The sequence below is a fragment of the Equus asinus genome, chromosome 20 (genome assembly GCF_041296235.1).
Source record: "Equus asinus isolate D_3611 breed Donkey chromosome 20, EquAss-T2T_v2, whole genome shotgun sequence".
NCBI classification, from domain to species: domain Eukaryota; kingdom Metazoa; phylum Chordata; class Mammalia; order Perissodactyla; family Equidae; genus Equus; species Equus asinus.
In genome coordinates this window covers 40,750,057-40,769,969 of record NC_091809.1, presented here as the reverse complement: position 1 = coordinate 40,769,969, position 19,913 = coordinate 40,750,057, and the positions used below count along the sequence as shown (strand labels likewise).

At 34.3% G+C, this 19,913-nt stretch overlaps 1 pseudogene; it reads left to right on the top strand.

The window, feature by feature from the left end:
- Positions 1 to 9,695: 9,695 nt before the first annotated feature.
- Positions 9,696 to 10,644, top strand: LOC106827926 (olfactory receptor 10D3-like; annotated as a pseudogene).
- Positions 10,645 to 19,913: the final 9,269 nt, after the last annotated feature.

The following is a 19,913-nucleotide window of genomic DNA, read 5'->3' as shown; positions in this document are numbered from 1 at the left end:
TGTATAAATTTGGTATTATTTCTTCATTAAATGTTTGGTAAATTCACCAGTAGAACCCTATGGGCTTTATTTCTAATTTAATTCCTTTGCGGCAAAAAACATCCTCATCAGTTTAAGCTTGTTGAGATTTGCTTTATGCCCCAGCAAAGGCTGATATTTCTGAATGTTCTGTATGCACTTAATGAAAATGTGTATTCTGTTCATGCAAGACCATGGTATATTTTATAAATTTCAATTGAGTCAACACGATTCACAGTTTGGTTCTAAATCCTTACTGTTTTTCTACATTCTAACAATTGCTGACAGAGGAGTATTAAATTCTGCAACTATAATTGGGAATTTGTCCATTTCTCCTCTCTATTCTATTAATTTTTGCTTCATATATTTGAAATTTTATTATGTGTATACACATTTAGAATTTTGACATCTTCTTCATCAATGGATCCCGTTATCGTTACAAAATTTCCCTCTCTATTACTAGTAATATTCTTTGTTCTGAAATCTACCGTATCTGATATTAATATAGTCACTCAAGCTTTCTAATAATCAGTGTTCACATGATATATGTATCTTATTGCATCTTTTTACTTAAAACCCATCTGCATTTTGAAGTGGCATGTAAAGAGTGTTTAGATAACATATTGTTGATACTTTTTTTATATCCAGTTTGACATCTAACTTTTAAATAGAATGTTTAAGCCGTTTACTTATAATTTAATCATTAATAAGGTTGATTTAGATCTAACATCTTTCTATTTTGGTTATTGGCTCCATATGTGTTCTTTTTTTCTCTTATCTTTTTCTTATTTCATATTAGTTGTCTTTATGCTTTTATTGTTTTAATTTGTCTTCATTATTTGCTTTTCTTATATCTTGTTTTTTTTTTAGTGGTTGCTCTAGGATTCACAATATCCATCTTTAAATGATCATATTTTACCTTCAAATTTTACCACCTCACATGTAATAGATGAATCTTAAAGCAGCATATTTTCCATCTTGTGTGGTATTGTTGTTATACATTTTACTTATATATATACACATACAAGAAACCCCACAATTCACTGGTATTGTTTGTAATTCAAACAGTGAATTTTCCTTTTCTGGCATTCCTATTTCTACAGATTCAATTTTCCATTTGTTTTCATTTTCCTTCTGTGTGAATACCTTCCTTTAACATTTCTTGTAGTCCAGGTCTACTGTTTACAAAATTCTTCTAGCTGTTGTTTTCCTGGATATATCTCCATTTTCCCTTCATCTTGGAAGGATGTTTTTTCTAGATATAGAAATCTAGGTAGACATTTTAATTTCAGCCTTTTAAATATATCGTTCCATTTTCTTCTGTCTTGCATAGTTTTGATGATAATTATGCATTCATTATTATCTTTGTCCGTATTCAATGTGTATTTGTTTTTTGAGGAAGATTAGCCCTGAGCTAACATCTGCCCCGAATCCTCCTCTTTTCGCTGAGGAAGACTGGCCCTGAGCTAACATCTGTGCCCATCTTCCTCTACTTTATATGTGGGACACCTGCCACAGCATGATTTGACAAGCAGTGTCTAGGTCCACACCTTGGATCTGAACCGGTGAACCCCAGGCTGAAGCAGAACGTGCAAAATTAACCACTGCACCACCGGGCCAGCCCCTCAATATGTATTTTTTTATCTGGCTGCTTTTAAGATATTTTTCTCTTTTATTGGTTTTCATCAATTTTATTATAATGTAACTTTTGTGGATTTCTTTGTTTATCCTGTCTAGGGTTTGTTCAACTCCTTGGATCTCCTGGTTTACCTTTGTCATCAAGATTTGAAAATTTTTATCTATCATTTCTTTAAACACTTTTTCTGTCTTTTCTCTTCCTTCTTAGGTGCCAGTAACATATGATAGACTTCTTAACGTTATCCCATAAATCATTGAGACTCTGTTTTTTTCTCCTCTCCTTTTTTCTCTGTTCATTTTCTATTGTTTGTTTTGTTATGATTTCCGATTTGCTGATAAATTCTTCTCCAGTGCCTCATTTGCTTCCAGCAACTTTTAAATTTCAGAAATTACATTTTCTTATCTAGAAGTTCTATAACTTTCTTTTGTATATCTTCCATTTATCTTATTACCTTCATTTTTCCTTTAAATCATTGATTATTTTGAACATACATAGAATATTAATTTTAAATGTTTTGTTACCTAATCTCTTCATATCTGTTATTTCTGTGTTTTTTTCTGCTGGATAACTTTTTCTCTTGGTTATGAGTTGTATTTTTCTACTTCTCTGAATTTCTAATTATTTTTTATGCTGGATTTTACATTGTTGTCTGGATTTTTATTGTCTTCATTTAATAAGTGTTTGAAGAGGGCTGTATTTTGGCAGACATTAAATACCCTGTGGATCGACTTGATCTTTCTGAGGATTGTTTTTAAGTTTTGTTAGGGTGGGACTATTGTTCAATTTTGTTATGGTGGGACAATAGTAACATTTACCCAAAGGATACTTTACCCCTGTTACTAAGATGTAACATTTCTTGGGGTCGTTATTGAATGTCCTGGTACGCAACAAGAACTTACCAATTTGGCTGGCCATAGTTTAATTCTCAACACTGTGTGGCCTCCAGGAATTATTCAGTTTACAGACACCAATCTAATACCTTTCCAGCCTAATGGAGTTTCATCCTACACATGCACAGATTAGTAATAAGAAACCACTGAAGTATATCCCCACGCAGATTTTTAGAGGTTTTTTTCTGTATAACCCTTTCATGTCAAGAACTCTTGTCTGCAACCTCTAAATCAGCCTTCCTGAACTCCTAGCTCTGTCTCCTCAGTCAGCAAGCCTTTGGTGCTCTGCTTGAGGTTCCCATTCATGTATCATGGTCCAGAATATGCCTCCTAGAAGAAGTGCTCTCCTCATTTGTTTTTCCTCCGCCAGGGATTACAGTCTTGTGCTCCCATTTGTCCAATAGATACCTGTTTTTATCTTCTTTGTTCCAGTTTTCTATTTATTTATGATGAGATGATAAATCCAACCCATCTTATTTTATCATGGGTTAGAATAGAAAATCTCTAATACAACTATTTTTTATTTAGCCATTTGCTTGTGTTGTGAAATATAACATACATAGATAAAAATGCAGAAGCATAAGTGTACAGTTAAAAGTAAAGCAAACGTTCATGTCAGCATCACCCCGATTGAGAAATTAAGCATTTCCAACAAACTTTGAGTCCTCACGTATCCTTAACTGAGGCCAATCCTCTTCCATTCCACTATCATGGCTCTATGATAAACTGGATTTCTTATTAATTTTTAAATTATCTCTAACCAATAGTTTGTTTGTCTTTTTGAAATTTATGTATGTGAAGTCATATACTACTATTTTTATCTAATTTCTATCATTTAAAATGACTCAAAGATGTATATATTGATATACGTAGCTGTAAATTCGTTCTTTTTATTAATGTGTATTATTCCATTTTAGAACATATCCTTGGTAGACATTTGGGTGTTCAGATTTCAGCAATAACAAAAATTCTGCCTTGAATACTTGTATGTTATCCTGATGCACATGTGCATTGGTTTCTGTGTATTATGAGGGAACTGTTTCCTAAATTTTTTCAAAATGATGAACCATTTTCTTAGGCGGTTTTATAAATTTATACTCCTTTCAAAAATGTGAAAGTTTTAGTAATTGAGAATTTTAATATTGGCTTTAGGCATCATTTTATTGCAATTTTAATTTTTATTTCCCTAATTATTAAACTGATTGAGAGGATTATTTTGTTTTTGTTTATGGGAAATTTGTATTTCTTCTTTTATGAAGACTGACCAAGTCATTTGCCTGTGGAAATATTGGACTGCTTGGTTTTCTTTACACATTTTAGGAGTTGTTTACATATTTGAAAATGAATCCTTATGAGTAATGTGAGCTATTACTGAGCTATTAGTCAGCTATCTCTGGCTTTCACTTTTACTTTTTTATTATTTTAATGTTACTCTCAGCTTTAAAGCAACCAAAATTACCCACGTCTCTCTTATTTTTCCTAGTTTCTATATCTGGGTCAAAAACATTTTCTCCAATTTAACTTGAAAAAGCTGTATTGTTTGCCTTACAGATTTGAGTTTATAGTACCCCTGGAATTGATTTTGTGCGTAGTATGGGCAAGAGATTAATTTTATTTTTTCCTTGTTGAGTCAGTTCTCCAATCATAAAGTTTTAAAAAAATTTCCCTATGATCTTTCATGCCACTTTTGACTTAAATCAATTATCCATATTTTCAGGGGATGTGTTTTTGTGATCTCTCTTCTATTCTATTTTTCTATTTGTCTAAACCTGCATCAACACTACATAGTTTTAATTGCTATAAAAATAATAGACACTTGTAAATTCATTTAGTCTGGGGAATTAACCAAAAATGCATATTAAAAATAGTTGGTTGTCAATTACTTGTGAAATAACCTTTCAACATTTAAATATTTGAATACATAACACTGGTAAAATTGGCCTTCATAAGCACTGGTTCTAACAAAGTAAATAATTTGACAACCATCTTAAAATCCATAATATTCTTAAATATTCTAGGATTTATATTTAGGTAAGCTTATCTTTAATAAAGCCTCAAATATGGATAACTGTGTGAATTAAGAAGTTCATCATAGTGCATCATATCTGCATATCTATGTATCTACCTACCTACCTATTTTTGTTAATTGTAGGAAATATAACTATTAATTAAAATTTAAAATTAAAAATAAAATTTGCAAAACTGCATATATAGTATGCTTTTAACTAGTTAAAAATATACCATAACCATGTGGTATAGTGATTAGAAAGAAAATATTAAAATGTTAACATTGGTAATGTCAAGGTAGCAGAACTGTGGTATTTTTTCTTGCTTTTTTGAATATTTACTAAATAGTTTTATAAAGTTGTAATGATACTTTTATAATGAATATATCATGTATTATGAAATAATGAGATATGTAATGGAAAGGGGTGTGAGGAAAGAGAGGAGGGCCTCTAATTACTCCCTTTGCTCATTCATGCTTCTTAAGTGTGGGGTTTGGGCCACTGGGGATATTGTCTCAAAAGAAACTCTCCAGTTTGAAAATATTGTAAATCCAGAATCTCAGGACCGGACTACATGGAAGGGCTGAGTTTGGCATCTCTGTTTTGGATTCAAGAGCAGAAGGTGCAAAGCCTTGTCTCTATGCCATGGCATCTTACTCCAAAATAGAGATTTGGCTTTAGGAACACATTCCTCTTGCCTAGAAACTTCAGAAAAACCTCTCTACCCATGTTAGATGTGTTTGCCACTAGCTGGTGTGTGTCTAAAACTTTACCTGCTTCTATTTAACTCTTGTTCTACTTATAGTATCTCTTCCTTTTTCTCTTTTTCTGTCCTGTTTCTACTCTTTATTTGTCCTGGTCATTTCCTTGCTCAACCAACTGAAGCAGGAGAATCATGAAACTGAAGAAAATTCTTATACGTTGCTGAGTTCAGTGATCCATCAACAAGTCAGCAATGAGGAAGAAATGAACGGAAGAAGTCTTAGGGAAAAGTGTGCTTGTGTGGCAGGAGAATGGTTTGTAGGGAAAGATAGATGATACTCAAGGGGATAGATTCTTTGTTCATGAATTCTATTTTGTAGTTAGTATAAAAATTAGAAATTATCCCCACTCTTAACAAATGGTCTTCTTATCAATATCAATCTACTCTTCTTATCAATATGTGAACATCCTTTAACGGGTCTCTGTATTTTTATTCTGTCATTAAAGAATAAGGGTTAAAATGCAAATGTCAGTGAATGTGGTGATAATGAAACTCACAAAATTTATTAACAGCTAATAACATAAAATTTTAGATTTAGAGTTGGAAGAAAAGATCTAATTTACCAGCCTTTGTAGGAGATTAATTCCTTTTCCTATTTCCCTAAGAGATGAGCCTATAAGTTCTGCTTGAAAACATTCTGTGATGGAAATTCAGTACTTTTCCAAATGATTATGCGATATCTGTTCTTAGAATTTTGTTCCTGGACTGATGTCAGATTCTTTCTTGAGAATAGGTTTGGATGGAGTTAAGGCATTGAGTGCTGACTGCAGAGGAGGAGTGAGGAGGATTTTGAAAGTGTATCTAAGGTAATTTTTGAAATTTCCACTTCCACCTAGGGCAAGTTTGGACCAGACACCTTTGTGAATTTGGTTGCTCACTTAGAAACAGAAATCTTCAGGTAAAAGGGAGAATTTATGCACTTCCAGCTTACAAAGAGATATTTAAATTCTGCCAGTATATTTACATAATACTCTGTTGTCAGTCTGATGAAAATAACATACTTCTGATGTGTGTCTCTCCCTGGCCTTTTTAAAAAAAGACAATTTTTTTAGAGGCATTTAAGTTCACAGTAAAATTGAGCAGAAAGTACAAAGTTTCCATATACCCAATTTCCCTACACATGTATGGCCTGCCGCATTATCAGACATCATCCACCAGGGTGATACATTTGTTACAAATGATGAAACTACATTGACACATCATAGTTATCCAAAGTTCATAGTTTACATTAGAGTCACCCTCAGTGTTACACATTCCATGGGTTTGGACAAATATATAATCACATGTATCTACCATTATTGCACCATACAGAGTATTATCACTGCCCTAAAAATTCTCTGTGCTCCACCTATTCATCCCTCCCCTGCCTTCAACCCCTGGCAAACCTTGATCGTTTTGCTGTCTTCAGAATGTCATATACTTGCAATCACATAGTATACAGCCTTTTCATATAGGCTTCTTTGACTTAGTAATATGTATTTAAGATCCCTCCATGTTTTTGCATGGCTTGACATTTCATTTCTTTTTTTTTTTTAAAGATTTTATTTTTTCCTTTTTTCTCCCCAAAGCCCCCAAGTACATAGTTGTATATTCTTTGTTGTGGGTCATTCTAGTTGTGGCATGTGGAACGCTGCCTCAGTGTGGTTTGATGAGCAGTGCCTTGTCCGCGCCCAGGACTCGAACCAATGAAACACTGGGCTGCCTGCAGCAGAGTGCGTGAACTTAACCACTCGGCCATGGGGCCAGCCCCAACATTTCATTTCTTTTTAGTATTGAATAGTATTCCATTGTCTATATGTACCATAGTTTATCCATCCACCTACTAAAGGACATCTTGGTTGCTTCCAAGTTTTGGCATTTATGAATAAAGCTTCTATAAACATCCATGTGCAGGGTTTTGTGTGGACATAGTTTTCAACTCTTTTGTGTAAATATCAAGGAGCATGTCTGCTGGATCATATGGTAAGAGTATATTCACTTTTGTAAGAAACCGCCAAACTGTCTTGCAAAGTGGCTGTACCATTTTGCATGTCCACCAGAAAAGAATGAGAGTTCATGTTGGTTGACATCCTCACCAGTATTTGGTGTTGTCAGTGTTCTGAATTTTGGCTATTCTAACAGGTTTTTAGTGGTATCTCACTGTTGCTTTAATTTGCATTTCCTTGATGACATGTAATGTGGAACATCTTTTCATATGCTTATTTACCATCTGTGTATCTTCTCTGGTGAGGCATCTAAGGTCCATGGCTCAAGTTTTATTTGAGTTGTTTGTATTCTTAGTATTGAATTTTAAGAGTTCTTTGCGTATTTTGGATAACGGTCCTTTATCGTATGTGTCTTCTAAAATATTTTCTTCCACTCTGTGGCTTGCCTTCTCATTTTTCTGAGAGTGTCTTTCACAAAGCAGAAGGTTTTTTTCCTTTAATTTTAATCAAGTTCAGCTTATCAATTATTTCTTTCATGAATTGTGCTTTTGATGTGGTATCTAAAAAGTCATTGTCATACTCAAGGTCATCTAAATCATTTCCTATGTTAACTTCTAGGACTTTTATAGTTTTGCATTTCATATATATGTCTGTGATCCATTTTGAGTTAATTTTTCTGAAGGGGGTGAGGTCTCTATCTAGACTCTTTTGTTTGCATGTGAATGTCCTGTCATTGCAGAACCATTTGTTGGAAAAACTGTCTTTTCTCCCTTGTATTGCCTTTGCTCTTTTGTCAAAGATCAGTGGCTATATTTATGTTTTCTCTACTTTTTCAAATCTCACATATTCTTTTTGAAGTCCATTTATAATTAATTCTTCATTCCGTCTGCAATGCTTTTGCTATTGATACATTATCACCTACATGATCATGGTCTTATGAGGTTAGTTGTTAAGCTAAGAGGGACGATTCCTACTGAGTGCCAAGCACAGAGCAAAGCATTTTATGTTCATTATCCCCTTCAATCTCACAAAGACATTTTGAGGAAGACAATGTTATTATCCATTATTCTTTTGCAGGATTTGAGGCTCAGAGAGGTTAAGTAAGTTGCTTATGGCTCCAGAGGCAGCTAATGGTAGAGTTGGAGTGAATGTTAGAAACTAGTTTTTTGTAACTTCAGAGTACTTTATTCTACTCATCTTTATATTTCCAGCAGGTAGATAGAAAATGAATGTTTGAGAGAGGCTAAATTGATTGCCATGGCCTAAACTCAATGTTTAAATTGCATTTTGGCTGAGAAGGAGTCTTTTTGTCTTCCTGTCTATATATCTTTGTCAGAATCACAATCTATTCAAACATTTTGAGCAGGACAAGCTTTATATAGGGGCCTGGCTATGCCAATTGATTTCAGGAGTGGTCTGAAGAGCTTCTGTTTCCTCTACTTCTTCATTTTTGCCATAAATTCTACTTATTGGGATTTTTCTCCATGGCATATCTTTATTCCTGTAAAAATGGAAATAATACAGGAAATGTTAACAAATTGGCAATGTATAGATTAGCATGAATAGATTTATCAGATTATTTCCTATGAGTAAATATTGATCACAAGTAGAGGGAAATCAGTTATATCCAGTGACAACATATGGCGGGCTAACATAAAAAGGGATACAAATGAACAGAAGGAGATATTGGACCTTCAGAAAATATAATTGAGGTTTTTTAAGCTTTATCTATGACTGACATTAGTTCATAAAGCTAAATAATATTGATATCATTGAAATTTACCTTTGGGAGATCTGTAGTATTAGAGAGAAACAATAGCTGAGGAGAGACAAATTTCTAGTGGGATGTAGTAGTTATTTCTGTTACCTATGCAATGCTTTCTTCTTGTCTCAATCTAATTTCTATATGTGTGTGAGGAGGTTATAAATATGAATTGTATACTTATTTTTAAATATAAATGTTCTAGAATGGAAAGAATATTGTTAAGTAAAAGTTATAGGTAGGTATACATCATTTCTGTTTAGGTTCACATTTTTATATGTATATATTTGAGTAATTGTCCTATTTACCAGCTAATTATGACTTGGCCAATATTAAAATGACATTGTCACCTGATGGCAAATTTTCCATGGAGAAGATGGTTCTGAATTTTGCCAGCTTGTGTGATGAAAATCATATTGAAAGAAGCTACATAAAAATGGTAATAAGAATTGATGACTGTAAGAGGTTTGGCACCTACACAGATACATTATTCTGCTACCTAATTTATCACATGACAAAACTGAGGCCAAATCTGGCACATTATTTAGCTTCAGGGCCAGATTTAGTATTGGTCCCCTTTTCCTCTTTTGGCCTTCTTTTGCTTGCAGCCACTGCCTTAGAAATAACTCTATTAGGAATACATTTTCTCAGTTATTTGTGTTCTTATATCATGATTATTATTTTGCTTTTCCAGGACTGCCTGATGCATAAACATGCAGAACTACACTTCCGTGACAGAGTTCACCCTGTTAGGGATCCCTAATTCTGAAAGGCTGGAGAACATGCTATTTGTCCTGTTTTTGGCCTTCTACCTCCTCACCTTGCTGGGGAACCTGTTCATCTTCTTTATCATTCTGATTTCCTCCAACCTCTACACAGCCATGTATTTCTTCCTGGGAAACTTGTCAGTGTTTGACATATTTTTCCCTTCAGCGAATTCCCCCAAAATTATGCTTTACCTAATGGAGCAAAGCCAGAGCATCTCTTACAAGGGCTGCACCTCCCAGCTCTGCTTTTACCACTTCCTGGGTAGTACTGAATTTTTCCTCTACACTATGATGGCCTATGACTGCTTGGTGGCTATTTGTCACCCATTGTGATACATGGTTATCATAAACCACAGAGTGTGTACTGGCTTGACACTGGGCACTTAGCTGGATGATTGTCTACATGAAGTATCCTCACATTTCCTATCTTTAAGTTATCCTACTGCGCCCCCAGTGCGGTGGACAGTTTCTTGCGTAATATCCCGATGGTGCTGCCTCTGGCCTGTGCAGATACCTCTTTAGCTCAGACAGTGAGTTTTACTAATGTAGATGTTCTGACTCCTACATGTTTTTCCCATATCCTTACTTCCTATTGTCGCCTCTTCCTTTCCATATTGAAAAGTAGCTCCTCCAAAGTCAGGCACCGAGCGTTTTCAACCTGCAGTGCCCAGCTGATTTCAATCCTCTTGTTCTATGGACCTGTGATGCTCATCTGTCTCAGGCCCACTTCCAGCTCCTGGCTAGATTCTGTTATTCAGATATTAACATTGTCACTCCTTTCTCTAATCCTTTGATTTACACCTTGGGAAACAAGAATGTGAAATTGGCTCTGAGGAAAGTGTTAATTCAAGTGTTCCACATTTCTGGGATCTAAGGTGTAGGGGAATTCCTCTCTGAAATTCTTTGGAGAGTTGCTCCAGATCCACTACTCTTACAACAGGATTGTTGCCAAATATCAAGCTGGGCAAAGGTGCTATCAGGTGTTTCTTGAGAGTCCTGAGTCACGTTGTAGGGAGCAGCTGGACTGAGCTTCTCATTTACTCCTTCAAGGAAGCGTTTGAGATTAACCTAGCCTTTTCTCTTTTTGAAATTGCCAAAATAATTTATCTTTTCTACACACAATCTGTAATTGTTGGAACTCTCTTTTGATCAGTTACCATAAAGCTGCAAGTTTCTACAGACCATGGCCTGTCTTCCTTCTCTCTCACTCTCCTTTCTTTCCCTCCATCCTTTCTTCACTCCTTTCAAAATGTATGCTTTACTCTATTACACTCTCTCTCCAGGAATTCAATAAAGCTAGGTTTTATGGTCAAGAAAGTATGAAATTTAAAAGTAGGATTTCATAGTTTGATAATTTTAAGTTTAAATTTATTTTATAATATCTTTGGCTTTAATCATATCTTCCCATTACAAAATAATACTATTTGGAGCTTTTTTTCTTTGGCCATCAGAGAAGTTTGGTGTTAGACTTTACTCATTATGTCTCAAGTGAGATGCTGGCCATTAATCTATTCTTATGAAACAGGAGAGTGGATTTCCGTAAATTTGCAGAGGAAAGCCTTTTTGAGCCAGAGTTCTCTATCCATTGTCAGTTTGGTATGATTCTTGAAAATTTAGTATATCTGTAATTAATTGAAATTGAACAGTAAACAACATATATTATCTAGTTTTTCAATCTTTCAGCATTTTAATTTAACATTTAATCAAATGAATTTCAGACCAATTACCAATTTTGATTCATCCATTCAAATACCTAGAATAAAAGCTAACATCTAAAATCTTCTTACTGTGTGTTTTTAGTGTTCTAAGCACTTTACATGTATTGACTAAGTTAAGTCACAAAATCCTAACATATAAATACTATGATATCCTCCTTTTATAGATGAAGCAACTAAGGACAGAGAAGTGTTCACACCCAGGCAGTCTGTATCTAGAACTGAACTGTTACTGCCTTATAAGAAGAACTTAAGAATCATAAATTCTATATTATAATACCTATCTTTAAATCTTGCTTTCTAATATCATTTACTGTTCTATTTTGCCCATATTAACAAACGTAATCTGAACAGCATCTCTATAAGGTTAGTGCAATTACTTTCCTCAATTATATATGAGAAAACTGAGGCACAAGGAGGTTAAGTAACTATAGAATAGAATAAGAGTGATGACATTGGACATAACTAGGCAAGAATTCTGGGTAACATTCATAGAAATAAGTGACGATGGGAAAATAATAACTTCAACTCTTTTCCATTCTATAGTAATATCCATTCATTCACTCAGCTATTGATTGACTGATTACTTTATACCATTTATCTGACTGGTGTGAGATGGGATCCGAGTATAATGTTCACTAAATTACCTATACGAAAAGTAAAAGAGGAAACCTATTTGGAAGAACAACATCTACCTGTCTATGATTTAAATCAAGTATTTATATACTATCACTTGATTTACTATAACAGTTGCTAATATAACTACTTTATAATTCAAGGGCCACCTTGTTTCCTTTATTTGAAAGTTCTTAGATACCCTGCACTATTTATGGTATTGTATTAGTTATCTGTTGTAGTACAACAAATTACTCTGAAACTTAACAGTTTAAAACTCAATCGTTCATTGACTCACACAGTTTCTGAGGGTCAAGGATTCTGGAGTACATTAGCCAGGCAGTCTTATCATAGGATCTCTCATGAGGTTGCAGCTACCCTGCTGGCAAGGGCTGCAGTCATCTGAAGGCGCAGCTGGGGCTGGAGGATCTACTTCCAAGATGGCATATTTCATGGCTCTTGCAAAAAGGCCTCAGTCCCTCACTCCCTACATGGGCCTCTCCATATGGTTGCCTACATGTCCTCACAGCTGAGTGATCTAAGAGAGAGTCTAAGCACGAAGCCGTAGAGCCTTTTCTAATCTAATCCAAAGTCACATACCATCACTCCTGCTTTTATTTTCTCTTTGTTAGAAGTGAGTCATTACGTTCAGCCCACACAGTGGGAGAGAAATTAGGCTCCACCTTTAGAAGGGAGTGTCAGAAAAATTGGTGACTTATTTCCAACTACCCCACCACAAATATATGTCCACAATATTTAAACTTTTTCCTGGTTGGAACTCTTCATTTAGGATTATTTTATATAGTAAAGACATATCCTGTACCTTGTAGTTTTCACATGGCTTCCTTGATTTAAAATGTCTAGTGTAATCCTTTCTGCCTTTATGAGAACCACATACCTTTTGGGTTTTTGTTCATTGTCAACCATGTCCATAACCCCTTCTCCAAACATCTCATTCCACAATGATCCCTTTATTCTATCAGTATATAATTCTTATTGCTTAAGTTATTCAGTGGTTCATTAAGAAATACAAATTATAATAGTTCTTAGATGATCATTTAGGATAGTTATATGATTCATAAGTTATTATTAAACTTTTTTTTTTTTTGGTGAAGATGTTTGGCCCTGAGCTAACATCTGTTGCCAATCTTCCTCTTTTTGCTTGAGGAAGATTGTTGCTGAGCTAACATCTGTGCTGATCTTCCTCCATTTTGTATGTAGGATGCCACCACAGCATAGCTTGATAAGTGGTATATAGGTCCACGCCCGGGATCTAAACCCATGAACCCTCAGCCACTGAAGTGAAGCACATGAACTTAACCACTACACCACTAGGCCAGCCCTATTATTCAACATTTTTGTCAATAACTGGTCTAGAACACAGTTAAGTCAGAAGGACAGCCATTAGGTTAACATTGAATGTTTATTGGCAGTTGACTATTTATATATTTATATAGTATATATAGCCAAAGAGGATATTATAATGAACAAGATAAATATGTTCTCTGTCCTTATGGGGTATAAAACCTTTGAGAAGATGGACATGGAACAACTAGTCAATATGTGATTGGAATAAAGGCTTTGAATAAAAACAGAGGAAACTGTAAAAACTCAGGTTAAGATGAAAGCACCAAGGCCAAGGAAGGAAAAAAACTAGAAAATTTAGCAAAAGAAAAAAGCCAAAGGACTTGCCTCGAGTCAAGGAGCATCAAATTTGTTATTCAGTTTCTGCTTCAGTAACACTAAACTTGGCTAACTTGAACACTAGTATTCCTCCTAGCTGGCACTGTGAAATCAATAGAAACAGCACCCTTGAGATGAATGGAATGGTACCTTAAGAAATGAATTCTGATGAATATGGTTCTAAAATACTTAAAAAATGTTTTATAGTTTAAGGTGACCTATTGCTCACTGTTCCTGTTTTCTAGGAAAAAGAGGGCTTTCTATTGACAGGAGCCTTCACTATAATTAACACAGTATTTTAAAAAATTAAATTAACAAGGAATTTTGATGAATGGCCCATGTTCTCAATGAGTCTGCAATCTTTCTGAGTTAAAAACTTACACATAATCTCTCTCCATTGCTTGAAAGTACCTCACACGGTGCTCTTAGCATTGTAGGTACTTCCTCCAATCTGCTTTCTAAACTTTAAAAGTCCTATCCCTGTTCAAACCAGTGAAAGAGCTAGCAACTACTGTCTTTGGATCAAAGTTTAGATAACCATTTCCCTTATTCTTGGGGAAACTTTGCTCTATTAAACCTATGAAGGGATGAATAATTTATAGCTGCCTCTGCACCTGTTGGACTAGACTCCTTTCAGTTTTTGACACCTCAATCACAATCTTTTATGTCATCCCCATACAGTCAGACTCATTAAGTCAACTCATTATCCCTCAAAAGTACTCATAAATTCATCTTTCAGCCTCGTGGATTTTTTTCTTGAGCTCCCCACAATTTGGTTCATTTCTTATTCAGTTTCCACACTATGGTGTTATCTCCTATTATGATGTTTGAAGGGACCAATAAATGATACTCTCATATTTCCCCCTCCAAAGTCAAGAAATAATTGAGATAAAAGACAAAGGTGTCAGACTACATCAAAAGAACAACTTAATTACTGATAATTAAGTTATATAATTATTCAATTAAGGAATATGGTTTAGATCTGTGGTCAAACACACTTCTTAATCTTTTCCCTAGTAAATGCATTTGGCTTCTCTATTTACTATCTCTGGAATCTCCTTCAAAGATTTTAGTTTAGATTTTCCTTTTCCTTCTATGCTGACATGGGCAATATATCCCACTGTAGCCATAGCTGACTTACTGGTTTCTAAACCACATGGTAGCATGATAGCCCAACTGTTAACAGCATGCTGCATGTGGAGCCACCCTTGTACATCTGCTGCTGTGGTGTGAGGAAATAAAGAGATTAGGGAGAACTCCAAATTTCAACACAGCGATGGCTACCATTTCAAAGTGAAGTATTTCAATTTCCAAAGATATGTGGCTTCAGGCTATTTTGAAATAACTTATTTCTGAGAGATATTAGATATGTCCTCATATCTGCACAGTGTTTATAAAGTGCTGCGGTAGGCTGACCCAAAGGATCAGGAAGAGAGCCTCCTTTGAAACAGTAAGTAGTAAGAATAAACATGTAAGCAGTGAGATTGGATGTCTACAAAAATCATTCTATAATTTAGTTTATTTATGAGGTTTATTACTGATATCACAAAAAAGATATTATGATAACCTTACCTAAATCTCAAAGAAGAATTTGCAATCTCTGGTGGTAGATGAAAAGAGAGTAAATACACACAAAGATCTGTGGATGATTGTTCATAGGAGTATTATTCATAATATTCAAACCTAGAAACATTCCAAATGTTCATCACCTGTGAAAGGAAAATATGATACATTCATGCTATGGAATATTATTTGGCAATAAAAAGGACAAACTATTTTTACATGTTACAGAATGGATGAACATCAACAACAGTATGCTAATTTAAAGAAGTCAGATTCAAAAGGCTAGATATTGTGTTATCCCTCTTACATGAAATGCTTAGAAAATACAAATTTATAGAGACAAAAAGCAAAGCATTGGTTGGTTTCCTGGGGAGGAGATTAGGAATGGGAATTCATTGCAAACTGACCCCAAGGAAATTTGGGGGGTCATGGAAATATTCCAAATTTTGGGAATATTTTCACAACTCTATAAATTTACTAAAAATCATTAAATTGTACACTTACAACTGTTGAATTTTGTGATATTAAATTGTACCTCGAAAAAGCTGTTGGAAGATAGAAAATAAGTGAATGTTAAACAAATGGTAGTATATCTCTCATGTCCAAAGAAGATGAAATACTAGCCGACAGGGATGTTTCAGCCTGCCTGACGGGTATTCTGATATGGTAAAGAAAAGTGTGTCAAATTATTGTAGCAGGAGAACACTTGGAGATAATCATCTGGTTTGCTCTGCTTTAACTTTACATTCCACTCACCAACAGCCTCCTGAGGGAGTATTTCTCCTTGAATGTAAAATTTTACCATTTGGAAAAGAATATACTGATCCAATAACACATGCATTCTAGTGAATATGAGGTTTTATTTCTCCTTGTAAATTTATACATTGATATTCATATATATCATGTATTAATCATGTATTGACAAATTCATGTATAAATCATACATATATATATTATTCTTTAAAAGTGAATGTCTTGTAAAGCTGGTTTAATCTGGCTGGATTACTAATGACTTTCTGCAACAGACATTTGTTGAATGAGTTAAGGATATGGAAAGTTTAGGGATAACACTTAATATAAATAATGATAAAATTTTGGGCTATTATGTGACTTCGTACTTTAGTGACTCCGGAAATTTTGCCAAGAATAGCAGTTCTGGAAAGTAGAAATAAGATGGTATATAGAGAGGCTCATTATGGCTTGTATCTTTCCTATTGTGTGTGTGTATGTTTTAATGAGTTATAGGAATATTAATGAGATATATAAACATCTTTAAGAATTTATTCTTGGAATTACTTAGATGCAAAGTGAAATGCTCAATTTATAATAAGAAAAGAAAGGGAAGATCGGGGCCTGTTATTAATTATAAACTATTTCAGTGCTATGTTGATTTTCACTAATTGAGTACTGCTTTTCATGGTGACTCAGAAGGTAGAAATTGAGATGATAAGCTGAAACTAAATAATCAAAGCCATGGAAATATATATATATAAAACTATATATATTATATGTATGCATTACTTACATATATTACTATACATTAGATATACACACATTATATATAATAATATATTCAGAATTCATACACTAAGCTTTTTAATATGTCACAAAATCATTTTTGACTGGATGATGATGAGAATGATTTTAAGATCCTCAAAATGTTTCCGTTTATACTAATAATCTTTTAGAGGTTTTTAGGCACTAAGAATAAGTTAGAATCTTAGCCTGTGGTTCAGGAAATAGAAATATCCTGCAATAGAATACTATTCATCAATATAAAGAAACAAAATGGTAACATATGCAACAACAGTGATGAATCTCAAAAACATTATGTTCAGTGAAAGATACCAGATAAAAAACACACATCTAATGATTCCACTCATAAGAAATATCCAAAAAGGGCAAATATCTAGACACTTCTGTTAGAATAATTGTCTAGAGTTGTGGGTAGGAATGGAAATGTTTGTAAATGGGCAAGAAGTTGATTTTTAGTACGAGAGGAACTTTCTGAAATTGTGGCGATGGTTGTAGAACTCTACAAATATATGTATTTTTGTAAATATTTTCTCATTCAATTGTACACTTAAAATAGGTGAATTTGATTTCATGTAAATTATCTCAATAAAGTTGTTTAAAATATGGAAATCATTGCTAATCAAAATTTGTTAAGCTTTTATGATGATCTGATTTTTTCTTCATTTTTAAAAAAAAGCTAAAGAACTGAAAAATTGGTAGAAATATATGGCTAAGCATGTTTACTTTTTAAATTGACAAAATATTTATTCCACTTTGTTAGAACTGAATAAATTTTAAATGCAAACAGATTGAAATTCAAATCCAAGTTCTATACCTGACTTTTGGAGTAAATTTTGGTGACTATTTGAACTTTTTGAGCACTATTTTCATCTTTAAAAAGAAAATAAGATCAAACACGTAGGGTTGATACAGGGATGAAATAACGGGGCTTTGAACAGTCTGGTTAAAAAAAAAAAAGAGAGTCTCAGTAAGCAGTAATTATGATTTCAAACACATGGAGCTAGAAGTCTCTTCTGAATTCCTTGGCATGAAGGACAACAATTATTAGAATGTTGTACAATTTCTTAAACCTTATTACAGTTGTTATTTTGTGGCTTTTGTATTATCTCAAAGCAATTTTAGCCATAACATTTTTAATAGGTCCGTGTGCTTCTTTCTTTGGGCAGCCAGTAAAAGTAAGCTTCTATCACCCCTACCAAATTCTGCTCTTGTTTGTTCTGATCCATTCCCTACACAGCAGTCAGCAGACTGAATTCTTTAAATGTAAATTGAGCTAAGTTACAGTAACTAAAGTATGGTAAGATAAACATCAGTAGCAGTTTTAAGGGAAAATCAAGAGAAGAAATTTTAAAAAGTAGTAAGATATGAATTCAGGCAGTTGAAGAAGTGATAATTGGGAGACTTAGAAAGCCAAATATGAAAAAAAAAAAAACAGTTGCAGGTGTGTTTTGTTTTGTTTTGTTTTGACACCAAAATGGGATTGTTGCCTCTTTTCTTTAAGTGGTTACTTTCCTAATCCTCAGCTCCTTCTTCAAACACAGGACTTCCAAGCACACGATCACTGGACACTTTCAAATATTTGAACCCGATGGATGGCTCTGCAGTAGAGGAAAAACATGCCCAAGAGTTATTGATAATCAAAAAGATTTAGAAACCCAAAATAACTAAATGCTATTACATAATTGTTTTAGTCTAAGAAATAATGAGGTTGAAGCAGTGGGGAGAAAGAAGGAGGGAAGGAAGAGGGGAAAGTCTCCGGTCTAATTGCCCCTTCTATTCTACAGTCTTTTGAGTTGATGCCGACTGGGTAAGTGGGTCCCAAAGGAACACCAAAGACACTTATTCTCTCTTGAGGGAATGAATACTGCTCCTTCGCTTAGGGAAGAGAGGTACTGTTGGGTCTAGACTTTCAAGCCTGAGTGACTGATTCTGAAAAAGAAGAGTGCTCATCTTTTCTGGCCTCAGAGACTGGTCCTCAAGTTCCAAAGCATCTAAAAGGAAAGGAAACAGGGAAGGGTGGATATGGGGCCTGGTTTCCAGTCCAAGTCAACTGTTTCCCTTCACTCTAGTCTGTAAGTGCCTTCTGTCTATAGGGCTTTCTCCTCATCTTCTGATGGGTTATATGCACTAGGAGAAGGTTGGAAGAGTGTGGGGATTTCTTCCATTTGAGTTTGGGCTAATACTGACTTTATTGTCTTCATGGTATTTTCTAAAGATATTCCCTGATTAGTGAAGCTTAACCTTAAAAACCTTAATGGAAATTATATACATTCAGTCATATTGCAGACATCATTACTATTGAGGGAATAAATTTTATATTGAAAGAAGACGGTTGTATTTAATATAGGTAGTTGTCTGTTGCTTTTTCCCACATTAAATATTATCTTCTTCCTATTTTATTGTATTCCCATTAGACAATTCTCAGTTTTTAGTTGTTGTGGCTGATGATAGAAAAAGCAGTCTCATGAATCATTCACCTCAATAGATGATCCCAGAACTGCTGCGAGTCAACCTAAGAGAAATACTGTGTGGAATAAAGGCTCAATCAAGTTAGAATGTTGGTATCTTGAATGAATTGTTTCAGCAAGGGTGGGTAGGAGCAGGCATTACTCTAAAGACTTAATACATATAAAGCATTAATCCTCACAAGAACCATAAGATATTACTATACCGTGTATACAGATGCAGAAGAGTTTTAGAGGTTTTTTCAAAATTATCCAAAGTCACAGAGTAGGAAGTAGATTTGACATTTAAGCTCAGATATATCCAACTGTAAGGTTTATTCTCTGCCCTCTTTCTATTCTGTCTCTTGTGTTATCTCTATTTTCCTTCTGAGGAAACAGATAAAAATTAAATGACTTACTCCAAGTCACACATTAATTAGTGACAGAATTGGACTGGCTCCTGTTTATAAGTTCTTTACATTATATTAGGTATTATCAGTTTCCAATGGGTCCTATGAAGGTATTAGTTTTTTGTGAAAAGCTCATCTCAGTGAGGCCATTCTTTGATCTTCCAGGTCTAACTAGAC